The sequence below is a fragment of the Lepisosteus oculatus genome, unplaced genomic scaffold, assembly GCF_040954835.1.
Source record: "Lepisosteus oculatus isolate fLepOcu1 unplaced genomic scaffold, fLepOcu1.hap2 HAP2_SCAFFOLD_413, whole genome shotgun sequence".
Taxonomy (NCBI): domain Eukaryota; kingdom Metazoa; phylum Chordata; class Actinopteri; order Semionotiformes; family Lepisosteidae; genus Lepisosteus; species Lepisosteus oculatus.
In genome coordinates, this window is record NW_027167949.1 from 18,978 (window position 1) to 31,914 (window position 12,937).

At 44.2% G+C, this 12,937-nt stretch overlaps 2 non-coding genes across 2 annotated transcripts; both read right to left on the reverse strand.

Moving 5' to 3' along the window:
- Positions 1 to 2,536: 2,536 nt before the first annotated feature.
- On the reverse strand, positions 2,537 to 2,609 carry trnar-ccu (transfer RNA arginine (anticodon CCU)). The gene has a single exon. It is a non-coding gene; the product is annotated as a tRNA-Arg (tRNA).
- A 7,398-nt stretch (positions 2,610 to 10,007) lies between these two features.
- Positions 10,008 to 10,080, reverse strand: trnar-acg (transfer RNA arginine (anticodon ACG)). The gene has a single exon. It is a non-coding gene; the product is annotated as a tRNA-Arg (tRNA).
- Between the last annotated feature and the right edge of the window lie 2,857 nt (positions 10,081 to 12,937).

Here is a 12,937-nt window from a genome sequence, read left to right on the forward strand (position 1 = left end):
CACCAACTGGAGGCGGACAACGTAGTCGGCAGGATTCGAACCTGCGCAGGGAGACCCCAATGGATTTCTAGTCCATCGCCTTAAACACTCGGCCACGACTACAGCAAGCCCCACCACCGCTGCGTTCTTGCTACAATCTTACCTGGATCGCAAGGCGCCGGCGGAAGCCTATTTCAAAGTCGTTCTCCGTTTCAAAAAAACATTTCCAAAATACAAGCCTTGCAGACAGACATGCCTCAGAGGACTTAAGGGTGGCTTCATGTCGGAATGATAAAGTCTCCCCGTCCGGACATGAAAATGCCACTTTGTTACACACAAAAAAAGAATCAACAACAGAGAAATGTCCACAAGCATTTGAAAAGCCGCACCACGCCGCACTTGAAATAGCTCTTACATTAGTGGTAGACGCAGGAATCGCCTTTTTATTTACGCTCTTACCCACGCGATGGAAAGCAAAACAAAGCAAAGCAGAGCAAAACAAAACGAACAAACGAAAACCCTCACGTCCCGCACTTGCATATAACGCTGTTACGTGCCCAAGTGGTATTGTACGTCATCCTAGCACTGCACGCCGGGGCGTATGGTATATGGGAACGAGCACACGCCACGAATCGTCTCGAATCACTCCCTACAGCTGTAAGGTGCCTTGAAGCGTGCACCCCCAACATTCTTCTTTGCGCATCTGTGAAAGGTAAACTCTTGAGCAAACTCTGAACCAGCTCTAAGGAAACTAATCCGATTAGATGTTACTTTGACTCATCATTTAAGGGACCCTTGTTAATTGGAGAAATCAATGATTTCGAATGAATTCTGTATGCGTTAAAAGACAGCTATACACAGAAAACATGCAGGACACTGCTCATGATGTTTCCCGAGCCGAAACAGTGCGTTTTTCCAAGCCATCTGACCAAGCCTGCCCACTGAAAACTGCAGGAGATCGTGTAAAGACGTTCAAGTTTGTAACTACTGCACGCACAGGAAGCAGAATAAATTCCTCTATTCAAACTGTCAAAGGTTTGCTTTGCGAACGCTGCAGGACATCGCACAATCTCTTTTGAACAGGGACAAACGATTTCTTATGGGGCGCAGTAAGTACAGACGTTTAAAAAGCTCCACTCATGCCAATGATGCAGCATGAAGAAGCGCAACCTAAAGTTTGCATTCCTAGCACTGTTGCAACCTAGCACTGTTGTATTCCCCGCATCAGTAGCTAAGAGAATATAATTTACGACTCTTGTTAATGCAGTTTCAGAAACCAGACTGAAATTTCTCAAGTATATTATTTGAATCCATTTGATGTTGGGCAACAACTATTCTTTCAAGACTTTTAGATTGAAATGGGACCTTTGAGACAGGCCTGTAGTTGTTAAGAACTTGTGGATCCAAATTTGACTTCTTAAGGAGCGGTCTAAGAACCACTACCTTAAATTGATCATGTACGACGCCTGACGCAAGCGATGCATTCATCATACTAATTATAGGTCCTGCCAGTCCTTCGAGGGAATCTTTGACTAGCTGACTGGGGATGGGATCTAGGAAACAGGTGGTTTACTTTGTCTTACGTCTGTGTTCATGAGTCCACCATAAGAAGAAATCTGAACAGGAGTGGTGATCATGCGAGGTCACCACGGAGGAAACCACTGCTCTCCCCCCAAAAAAAACCACCACAGCCCCTCTCAAGTTTGCTAAAGACCACATGGATGTTCCACAGCAACTCCTGGAACAATGTTCTGTGGACAGACGTGACAAAAGTTGAACTTGTTGGTAAATGTGCACAGCGTTATGTTTGGAGATAACAAAACACCGCATACCAACTCCAAAACCTCATCCCACCTGGGAAGCATGGCGGAGGCATCGAGGGACCGATGAATTCCAAGATGTATCAGGAAATTCTACAGCAGAATGTCAGGGTGTCTGCCTGTGATCTAAAACTCAAAAGACGCTGGGTCTTACAACATGACAAAAACAAAGGAGTACATCAACAACAGAGTGGCTGAAACAGAAGAAATTCCGTATGTTGGGATGGCCAAGTAAGAGTCCTGACCCCAATCCCATTGAAGTGCTGTGGCGTGATCTGAAGCAGGCCATTCAGCGCAAGACATCCCAAAAATATACATAGGCCAAAATACCTCCTAACCGCTGCTCAGGTCTGACAAGCCGCTACAGAAAGTGGGGGTTGAGGTTTTTGTCATAAAGGAGGTTCCACTAGCTCCTTAATATAAGGGTTCACGTACTTTTTCCATCAATGACCTTGATTGTTTAAACCATTTGGTCAATAAAGAAACAGCAATGTCAAATGTTGGGCGTGTGTTGTTTGTTAAATCAGACTCTCTTTATTAATTATTATGACTTAGATAAAGATAAGATCACATGTTAGGAGCCATTCATGCAGAAATCCACATCATTCCAAAGGGCTGTTTACAAAAGTTTTTCTCCCAACTGTATGTGAGAGAAAAGCAGAGACGCTCACTGAGTAAGGTGGGGTTGCAGCTTTGCAAATCACAAGGACATTTGTACGCTCAAAATGGGACAGGAGCACCCCAGATGGGACTCAAACCCACAATCCCTGGCTTAGGAGGCCAGTGCCTTATCCATTAGGCCACTGGGGCACACTGGGTTGGGTCGATCACGCTGATGAAGAGCCAGTTTTTTTTTTCCTTTGCTTTTTCAAAGGGATCCACAAAATTAGGAAAGTTAGGCAGCAGAAGGTTTACTGTGACCTGAGAAGGACCGGCATCCAATCACGGTGGTACACACACACGCTCTCACTCATCTGAGCTACACGGCTACCAAGATGATCTCAGGTGCGCCGAGCTGGTACGGAACATATTGAACTGATCGACGGCGAATTGTCTCTCAGACAGGCTTTTCACCTCTGAGCTCCCTGACTGACAGTGATCAGTTAGGCAGTAAAACAGTCAGCTGCTTCTAAGCCTTAAACAGCTGCATCTCGGCGCTTCCACGGAGAGATGATTTGAAAGCCGAACATCGCCAATTGGGAACACCTTACTATCACTAGTTTAAGAGACTCTTAAGGTCTTGCAGAGGTGCCTGTCTAATAGCATGCGCTTTGCAAGCTATAGGTGTTTAGGCTGAGGCAGAATGTCTGTTAACAAAATGTTTTTCTAAAGGGGCCTCGCACTCTTTTCCAAGCAATGGTCACCATCCCCACAATGTAGTCATGTCCTAGGACGTCACCTTTTAGTCTCCATTTGTCTGCCACCAACATTTTAGGTTACGGGGTCACAACCGCACCCCGGAGAGCATAGGAACCGTTGGCGTTCTGGCTGCGCAGATTGGGCTGAAGGTGGGGCGCTTGAATCTCGCTGTTGGAGGCCGTCTGAAACTGACCCAAGCCTTTCCCTTGAATTAAATGTAAATAAGAAATGAACCCCAGATGCACATGGAATCAATCACGTGTTTCCTTTGAGCCGTTTCAAAGACTGCTCCAGAGTTTACCTTGCACAGATGCGCAAAGATTAATGATGGGGGTGCACGCTTCCAGGCGCCTTACAACTGTAGGGACTGATAAGAGACAATTCGTAGCGTGTACTCATTTCTCTCTATTCCCCGTGTTGCAGTGGTAGGATGACATAAATTCCTGCTTCGACACGTAACGGCATTATAATCAAGTGCAGGAGCTGAGGGCTTTAGTTTTGTTTCGTTTTCCATGGCGTTCGTAAGCGCGCAAATCAAAGGCAATTCCCGCGTCTAACACGAATGTAAATGCTTTTGAAAGTGCAGTGTGGTGCAGCTTGTAAAAACCTTTTGTGGTTTGTTGATGTTTTTTCTGTCTGCCAAAGTTGCATTTTGACATCCGGACTGGGGGACTTTATCATTTGAACGTGAAGCCAGCCTTAAACCCTCTGAGGCGTGTCTGTCTGCCGGCACGAATCTTGTGAAAGGTATTTTTTTTAACGGAGAGCGACTTTAAAAAGGTTTCCGCAGCCACCTCGCACTCCGTGTTAGATTATAGGAGGAATGCGGCGGCAGCAAACTCGCTTTTGTCGTGGCCGAGTGGTTAAGTGCGTTGGGGACTCCCCGCGCAAGTTCGGAACTTGCCGACTCCGGCGTCTGCCGCACGTCGCCTTGTGCCTGCGCGGCAAAGGCAAAGTGCCGTTTCTCCTTTCCCGGCACTATAAAAACGCTAAATCGCTTGGACCCGCTGCCATTGAAAGCAATTCTTCAGGTAACCACACATTTTGCGTTCGCACCTCTGGTGCTCTACTTATGCCTTTGAAAACCTAATGAATAAAGCTGAAAGAACCGACACGATATGTAGGTGCTCGTAAACCACGCAGTAAAGAACTGTTAACAGCAAGGGTTTCAGTGGGTTAACTGAGGAGAAGGCGTCATCGCTAATTGTTGACTTTTTATTTGGTGTTAGAAACACTCTTACTGTGCATGACGTGCAACAAATGTAGCCACAGAAATTGCATCACGCTTTCATGTATGCTATTGCAGACACCAACGTTGCCTAGATAGAAAACCGAAATAGCCGTGGGTTTGCTTGCTGGTCTGAAGGATCTCTCTTCGAATCTCTATCATTTGTCAATGTAAGTAAAATGCGCTGAAATCTCAAACGTTCAGATTCAAACCCGCAGCTGGTTTTCGACTTTATTTCTTGACTAATTACAACTGAGTGGCGCATGAGCAGTTAGGTAAACTTGTCTACCGGGGTAAAGTTAGCTCGAAGTTCGAAAACGATTTTGGCACGCCTGTAGCGCTTTCACGAAACCTCTTAGAGTTGCGAGAATGCTTGTTTTGTGTATAAAATACATTGTGGATGCTTTCTCAGCCTTTACTTTTTCGATTTTATGACATTTTTTTGACCATGCACGAATATTCTTTTGTCCATATCTTCGCAATGGAAGCACAGAACGCCGTCAAACCAAATGCATTTTAAAGACCACGACTTGTGGATATTTCCACAGCCTTTACATCAAACTATCAGTGAGCTAATTATCTTTTTTTAAACCTCCGGTTTTTCATCGATGCGTAATTACGCACGAACTGGAACCCGGGGGACCGCTGTGTGCACACGTTCACAACGCGAGAAATACTGTTCAATACGGCTTCATGCGAAAAACCCGTATATGACCATAGGAAGCAGAACAGCGCGGTCTCCCATTACCCAGACTGTAAGCACGGGAATAAAGCTTTGTTTGATTTCTGAAACCCTTCCTTTACGCCCTGTTTTCATTCAGGTAAGGGTCAACTATATTCACAATACTACTGACAGCAGGAAGATTAAAATATTCTTTTCTCAGCAGCTTATTAAAAACAGCTCCCATGATGTTCAAACCGATTTTTTACACAGAACACTGACACAGCTTTGCATTCTGAATCTCTTTTTGTCATGCTTTTATTTAATATGGCACAATGCACTGGGATAGGGGTATTCTGTTCACAAACCAATAGCATTTAAACCACAGCACCCACAATGCAGCAAGTGTTTTGCACACTAAGCAGGTCCTCTGACTTTTCCCAGCTTTGTTTTGGGTTGTGGAACCTTTCTTTATATTTTTTAGGATTTTCTGAAGATAACACTACAGGTAATACACTGGGATAGGTGGGTCATCTTCATGGCTCAATAGCATTTCAAATACAGCACCCACACTGTTGAAACCAAGTGTTTTACACACCAGACAGGCCCCCTAACTTTATATAACCTTGCTGTGGCTGTGGCCCCTTTCTTTAATTTTTTATGATTTTTTGAAGATAACACTACGGGTAATACACTGGGACAGGTGGGTCGTCTTCATGGCTCAATAGCATTTCAAATACAGCACCCACACTGCTGAAACCAAGTGTTTTACACACCAGACAGGCCCCCGGACCTCGTACAACCTTGCTGTGGCTGTGGCCCCTTTCTTTAATTTTTTATGATTTTCTGAAGATAACACTACAGGTAATACACTGGGATAGGTGGGTCGTCTTCATGGCTCAATAGCATTTCAAATACAGCACCCACACTGTTGAAACCAAGTGTTTTACACACCAGACAGGCCCCCTAACTTTATATAACCTTGCTGTGGCTGTGGCCCCTTTCTTTAATTTTTTATGATTTTTTGAAGATAACACTACGGGTAATACACTGGGACGGGTGGGTCGTCTTCATGGCTCAATAGCATTTCAAATACAGCACCCACACTGCTGAAACCAAGTGTTTTACACACCAGACAGGCCCCAGAACCTCGTACAACCTTGCTGTGGCTGTGGCCCCTTTCTTTATTTTTTTATGATTTTCTGAAGATAACACTACAGGTAACACAGTGCGATAGGTGGGTAGTCTTCATGGCTCAATAGCATTTCAAATACAACAACCACACTGCTGAAACCAAGTGTTTTACACACCACACAGGTCCCCTAACCTTATACAACCTTTCTGTGGTTGTGGCCCCTTTATTTATTTTTTTAATAAGAATTTTAGTTTTTCAATATGGCACCATTAGACAGGCGGTACATGGGGATTGGGGGGTGCTATTCATGAGTCAATAGCTCTTCAAGCACAACAGCCACAGTGCTGCAACCAGGTGTTTTACACCAGACATTTCCCCTAACCTTATACAACCTCGCTTTGAGTTGTGGAACATTTCTTTATTTTTTAATGTTTTTTTTGACTGTAATCAAGTGTTGTGCTCACTAGGCAGGCCTCCTGACCTTTCACAGTCATGCTTTGTTGTGTGCAACTTTAATTATCTTTTTAGGATTTTTTGAACATGGCAACTTCCACCAAGACGGGTGGGGGGTGTGGGGGTGCTCTTCAATAGCTTTTTCATCTATACACACAAACGGATGTAACCAAGACACTCAGAACCTGTCACGCAGGGGCTGACTGCTGAGGATAGGGATCCAATGCGGTGCCCTTGGTAGGGTTGGCCCAAGACGCAGGCGTAGTCGGAGTAAACAGGCAGGGGCCCGAGTCCGGGAAGGCGTAGAAGTTGCGTTGGTAGGCAGAGGCGTAAATGAAGAGACAGGCTGGGGTCAGGATCCGAGAAAGCGTAAAACAGGCGAAGGTACAAAATCGAGTGGCTAAAGCAGTTGTCGGAAAAGCGGGGTCGAGGTCCAGGGGAGAAGTCATAGTAAGGCAAAAGCGTAGTTAGTAGGTAAGCTCCGGGACAGAATCTCAATCGTGAGCAATGACCGGGGAACAGATGAGGGTTTAAGTAGAGGACTGATTGACATGTGCACGTTTGGTATGGGGAGAGCTCGAGGGAATGCGGGAGCGCTTGCCTGCGTGAGGGAGATTCATGACAGAACCAACAGAATCAACCTGAACTCATAGAAAAACAAGAATGCCCCCGAGACACCTGAATCCCCCTCCTGGACCACTCTGGTATCAACACCCCCAAACCCATCCATACCAGCTAACAAGATTCAGAATCGGTGCAACCCTCCAACCTGGACCAAGAGCAGGATGGGACAAGAACCTGCACCACACTACGTACACAGGTTTGTATTTTTGGCTGAAGATGAAAATGTCTAACATAGATTGTTTTGGTTCTAGCAAACAATAAAAATAGTTGTTAAAATCCAAACACACATAATGAGATCACTCTCTGTCAGTAACATTCTGGGTCTGGGCTCCTCTGTATTTGGGCTAAAGAGAGTTCAACAACATTTATTAAATGCACTGACATCATAATCTGACAAGATCCATTGTTTAGGGGAGACTTGACCACCCACTGTCCCCCTGGTATCGTGAAGCTCATTGTCCTTTAGCTTTCCAAAACCAGAATCACTTGGGACTCCGGGGGGATCGGTGTATGCAAAATATGAATTCCTTATGCAAGAAATTGTATATGGTCAATATAGCGATCATATCTTATCAGCAGATGGTAATCTCCAAGGAACAAGTAATAGGTTTATTCCACGCTGAAAAATGATCAAATGATTGATGAACCCAAGTGATTTGAAAGAAATGTTAAACAACTCAAAGCGAGGTTGTATAAGGTTAGGGGAGCTGTCTGGTGTGTAAAACACCTGGTTGCAGCACTGTGGCTGTTGTGCTTGAAGAGCTATTGACTCGTGAAGAGCACGATGTACTATCCCCATGTACCGCCTGTCTAATGGTGCCATATTGAAAAACTCATAAAAAAATAAAGAAAGGGGCCACAACCACAGCAAGGTTGTATAAGGTTCTGGGTTTTGTCTGGTGTGTAAAACACCTGGTTTCAGCAGTGTGGCTGTTGTATTTGAAATGCTATTGAGCCATGAAGACGACCCACCCGTCCCAGTGTATTACCTGTAGTGTTATCTTCAGAAAATCATTACAAAATAAAGAAAGGGGCCACAGCCACAGTAAGGTTGTATGAGGTTTGGGGGCCTGTCTGGTGTGTAAAACACTTGGTTTCAGCAGAGTGGGTGCTGTATTTGAAATGCAATTGAGCCATGAAGACGACCCACCCGTCCCAGTGTATTACCTGTAGTGTTATCTTCAGAAAATCATTACAAAATAAAGAAAGGGGCCACAGCCACAGTAAGGTTGTATGAGGTTTGGGGGCCTGTCTGGTGTGTAAAACACTTGGTTTCAGCAGAGTGGGTGCTGTATTTGAAATGCTATTGAGCCATGAAGACGACCCACCTGTCCCAGTGTATTACCTGTAGTGTTATCTTCAGAAAATCATAAAAAAATTAAAGAAAGGGGCCACAGCCACAGCAAGGTTGTATGAGGTTCGGGGGCCTGTCTGGTGTGTAAAACACTTGGTTTCAGCAGTGTGGGTGCTGTATTTGAAATGCTATTGAGCCATGAAGACAACCCACCCATCCCACCTGTAGTGTTATCTTCAGAAAATCATAAAAAAATAAAGGTTCCATAACCCAAAACAAAGCTGGGAATAGTCAGATGACCTGCTTAGTGTGCAAAACACTTACCTGCAGCATTGTGGGTGCTGTGGTTTAAATGCTATTGGTTTGTGAACCAGTGCATTGTGCCACATTAAATAAAAGCAAGAGAAAAAGAGATTCAGAACACAAAGCTGTGTCAGTGTTCTGTGTAAAAAATCGGTTTGAACATCATGGGAGCTGTTTTTAATAAGCTGCTGAGTAAAGAATATTTTAATCTTCCTGCTGTCAGTAGTATTGTGAATATAGTTGACCCTTACCTGAATGAAAACAGGACGTAAAGGAAGGGTTTCAGAAATCAAACAAAGCTTTATTCCCGTGCTTACAGTCTGGGTAATGGGAGACCGCGCTGTTCTGCTTCCTATGGTCATACAGTATACGGGTTTTTCGCATGAAGCCGTATTGAACAGTATTTCTCGCTTTGTGAACGTGTGCACACAGCGGTCCCCCGGGTTCCAGTTCGTGCGTAATTACGCATCGATGAAAAACCGGAGGTTTAAAAAAAGATAATTAGCTCACCGATAGATTGATGTAAAGGCTGTGGAAATATCCACAAGTCGTGGTCTTTAAAATGCTTTTGGTTTGAAGGCGTTCTGTGCTTCCATTGCGGAGATATGGACAAAAGCATATTCGTGCTTGGTCAAAAAAATGTCATAAAAACGAAAAAGTAAAGGCTGAGAAAGCATCCACAATGTATTTTATACACAAAGCAAGTGTTTTTGTAACTCTAAGAGATTTCGTGAAAGCGCTACAGGCGTGCCAAAATCGTTTTCGAACTTCAAGCTAACTTTACCCCGGTAACTTGTCTGGTATATTTGAACACAAATGCCGTTCTTCAATTAAAACTAACAGTACATTGTCAGGGACATTCAGTTCTATACAAACAAGAGACAGACGAGAATATTTCTACCGTTCATGTGGACTACGTGTTGACTAACTGATCGGAATATTTGAAAAGTTCGGGCTCATAGCCGATGCAGTGCGTGCTAATTAGAACAACAGCAACGCTGAGCTCTCAGCACCGTACTGAGCCCAGGTGTTTTTCTAATGCTGTCAGGTGCAGTTCATTTACATGAAGGAAATCTCTTACTGGGTACGATTACAATGCAGTAAGTAGCACAGACTGCTTAGGGAGTAGCCCGATGCTTTTAAAAACAACCCGAGCCAGGCAGGAGTCGAACCTGCAATCTCCTGATCCGTAGTCAGACGCGTTATCCATTGCGCCACTGGCCCTGGTGTGATACTGCAGGACTGTAACCCAGTGAGATCAGCACTGCAACTAGTAAAATATTACCCCCGGTCCATTCTTTTCCAAAAGTGAGAAACACCTGTTTTCTACATTTTGTCTGTTTTAAAACCATATCTCTTTAAACCAAACCAAGAGTTTGTCTTTTGCACTGATATTCTGATTCATTTCGATTTCAAAGAAAAAAAAAAACATTATCTTCCAAAGCATCATAAAATTGTCCCTTCTTCCAGACTCTACTTCTCTCTTATAGTAGTACAGCAGACCTTTCCAGGTGAGCAGATCACAGAGTCCGAAATGAGCTTCCTCCATCAAGCAAAGTACCTGAACATGACTCTGTCTTCATAAAAGCGCCCCTGTAATAAAGAAATTAAATCCGAAATCAAGAGGGCAGTTGCCTACTGAAGTTCAAGAAATCATCAATTTTAACCTAGCAACACATTAAAGGCTGCATCTATACAAGTACGATTCTAGAAATGCTCACCAGATTACGTTTTAAGAAGGAACTGCGCCTCAGGTTCTGCCGAGATCTTAACTCGGATGGCAGGATTCAGAGTCCGGAGTGTGGACTGATGGCGCACGGAGGGTCCATATACTGTGGATCCCTCAGTGATCTTCCGCGTATTCAAACCGCCAGCGTGTGACTCCCCTGTCACCTGTCCTCTCTCCTCTGTGCAGCCGAGCCCGATTCACGGTAAAGTGAAAAAAAATAACTAATCATAACTAGGGTCAGGGAGACTGTTTTCACTAGACAAAGGAATAGCAGAACGGGAAACAGTCTTAACAAACCCAGCACTCTTAGGATGTTGCTGTTGCTGCTGCTTATGTTTTAGGGCCAAACAATCTGCAATTATATGACCTCTCTTGTGACAATAAAAACATTCACGCTCCTCTTTAAGACGTGAGGAACTAGTTTTTACTGGGGGAGACTGAGACTGGGAACTTAGAGTAGACAAAGTCTTCTCCGCACGCACAGACATGAAAACATTCTTATGAGTGAGCACGAACTCATCTGCCAAAACAGCGACTTGCGATAAAGTAGTTACTTTTTGCTCATTCAAATACACAACAATGCGTTCAGGCAAACAGTTCTTAAATTCCTCTAAGAGCATTAACTCACGCAATGAGTTAAAGTCACTCACTTTACTGGCTACAACCCATTTATCAAAGAGAGTGCCCTTCTCTCTAGCAAATTCAACAAATGTCTGGTCTGACACTTTACGATGATTTCTGAAGCGTTGTCTATAAGCCTCAGGAACCAATTCATAAGCCCGTAAGATAGCAGCTTTCACAGTATTGTAATTCAAACTTTCTTCTAAAGAAAGTGTAGAACAAACTTCCTGAGCTTTGCCCACTAATCTACACTGCAAAAGCAGTGACCAAACCTCCTTAGGCCAACGAAGTGATGTGGCAATTCGCTCGAATGCACCAAAGTACGAATCAACTTCCGTCTCCCTAAACAGAGGAACTAAAGCAATGTGCTTACTTACATCAAAGGTGGTAGAGAGTGGATCTTGCAAAGGAGACACGCTAGAGGCCTCGGAGTGGGTTGGCTGCACAGCAGGAGCATTCTTTCGTGCTTCTAGCTCAAGCTGTCGGAGCTTAACCTCTTTCTCCGCCTCAATCTCCATCTTACGAATTGCAAGGCGCAATTCAAATTCTGCCTGGCGCACTTGGGCTTTTTCCTGCGCCTCCATGTGCAAGCGGGCCAAATGAACTTTCAGGCGAGTGTCGCTTTTTGACCCGGCGGAGACCGGAGAGAACGGTTCAAAGGGAGGCAAGGTGGCCTTGACCTCAGCCTCCACTAAGTCTTCAGCCACCCCCTGCACCTCGTCCTGTTCTTCCACCACCATAGCAGGTTTAGCACCAGCCCCAGGAGAACCGGCGTACCTGCTCGTTAATGCAATGACCTCTAACTCTACCAACCTATCCATCACAGCTCTCTTGACGTCCCTTTTAAGAACTTGCGTCGAAACCTGAATCTGGAAGTAATCAGCAATTTGGAGCAATTCGTCCTTCCTACACTTATCCAGCTGCTCAAAGGAAGGTTCCTCCACAAACTTTCGCAAATCAAAAGTAGCCATAACTACAGTACCTTGCCAAAACACAATCCACAAATCAAAATCCTGTACCAACACCAAAATTCTGCAACACAAAAAAAAATCCTTAGGACGGGAATTTGATATCCCGGACGAGCCCCCAATAATGTTACAACCCCAAGTGTCTAGGGGAAAAGGGGTGTAACATTTAGGATAAGTCTTTTGGAAGCAGATGGGTTTTGGTGAGGGACTAGGAAGCGTGATAAGGGTAAGGAACTAGAGTGGTGCCAAAGAAAAGAAAATAACAAACAAAATGGAGCTGGCTAGGACAGTGAGGGAAAGCTAATCTGACTACAAAAGAAAACCAGAAACACACGGTCTTCTGCGTCTTCAACACCCTAGTTAACCTGCACTGACTACCCAAAACCATACAAGACAAATGGCACTCACCCGTACTAAACTAGTGTACTAATACAAAATTAACTAAGTGTGTAAGTGTACCCAACAACCTAAACTAACCTTATATACAAAAGTTCACACAAAAACACAAGTGAACCAGGAATACAAATAAGGAAAAACAAGAGTTATCAACAGGACAGGGTACAAAAGAACACATAAGTTGAACATGTAACACTTGGGCAAGGTAAAGACAAATCAAGGATGAACACACAAACAAACGAAAGTACAAAGAAACTAACGTAAAACCAACAAAACAACAAAGCCGAAGCTATACGAAAATACACAAACACAAAGCAAAACAAACCAACAAACGAAGCCAAAGCAATAACAAGAAGCGAAGCGAAGC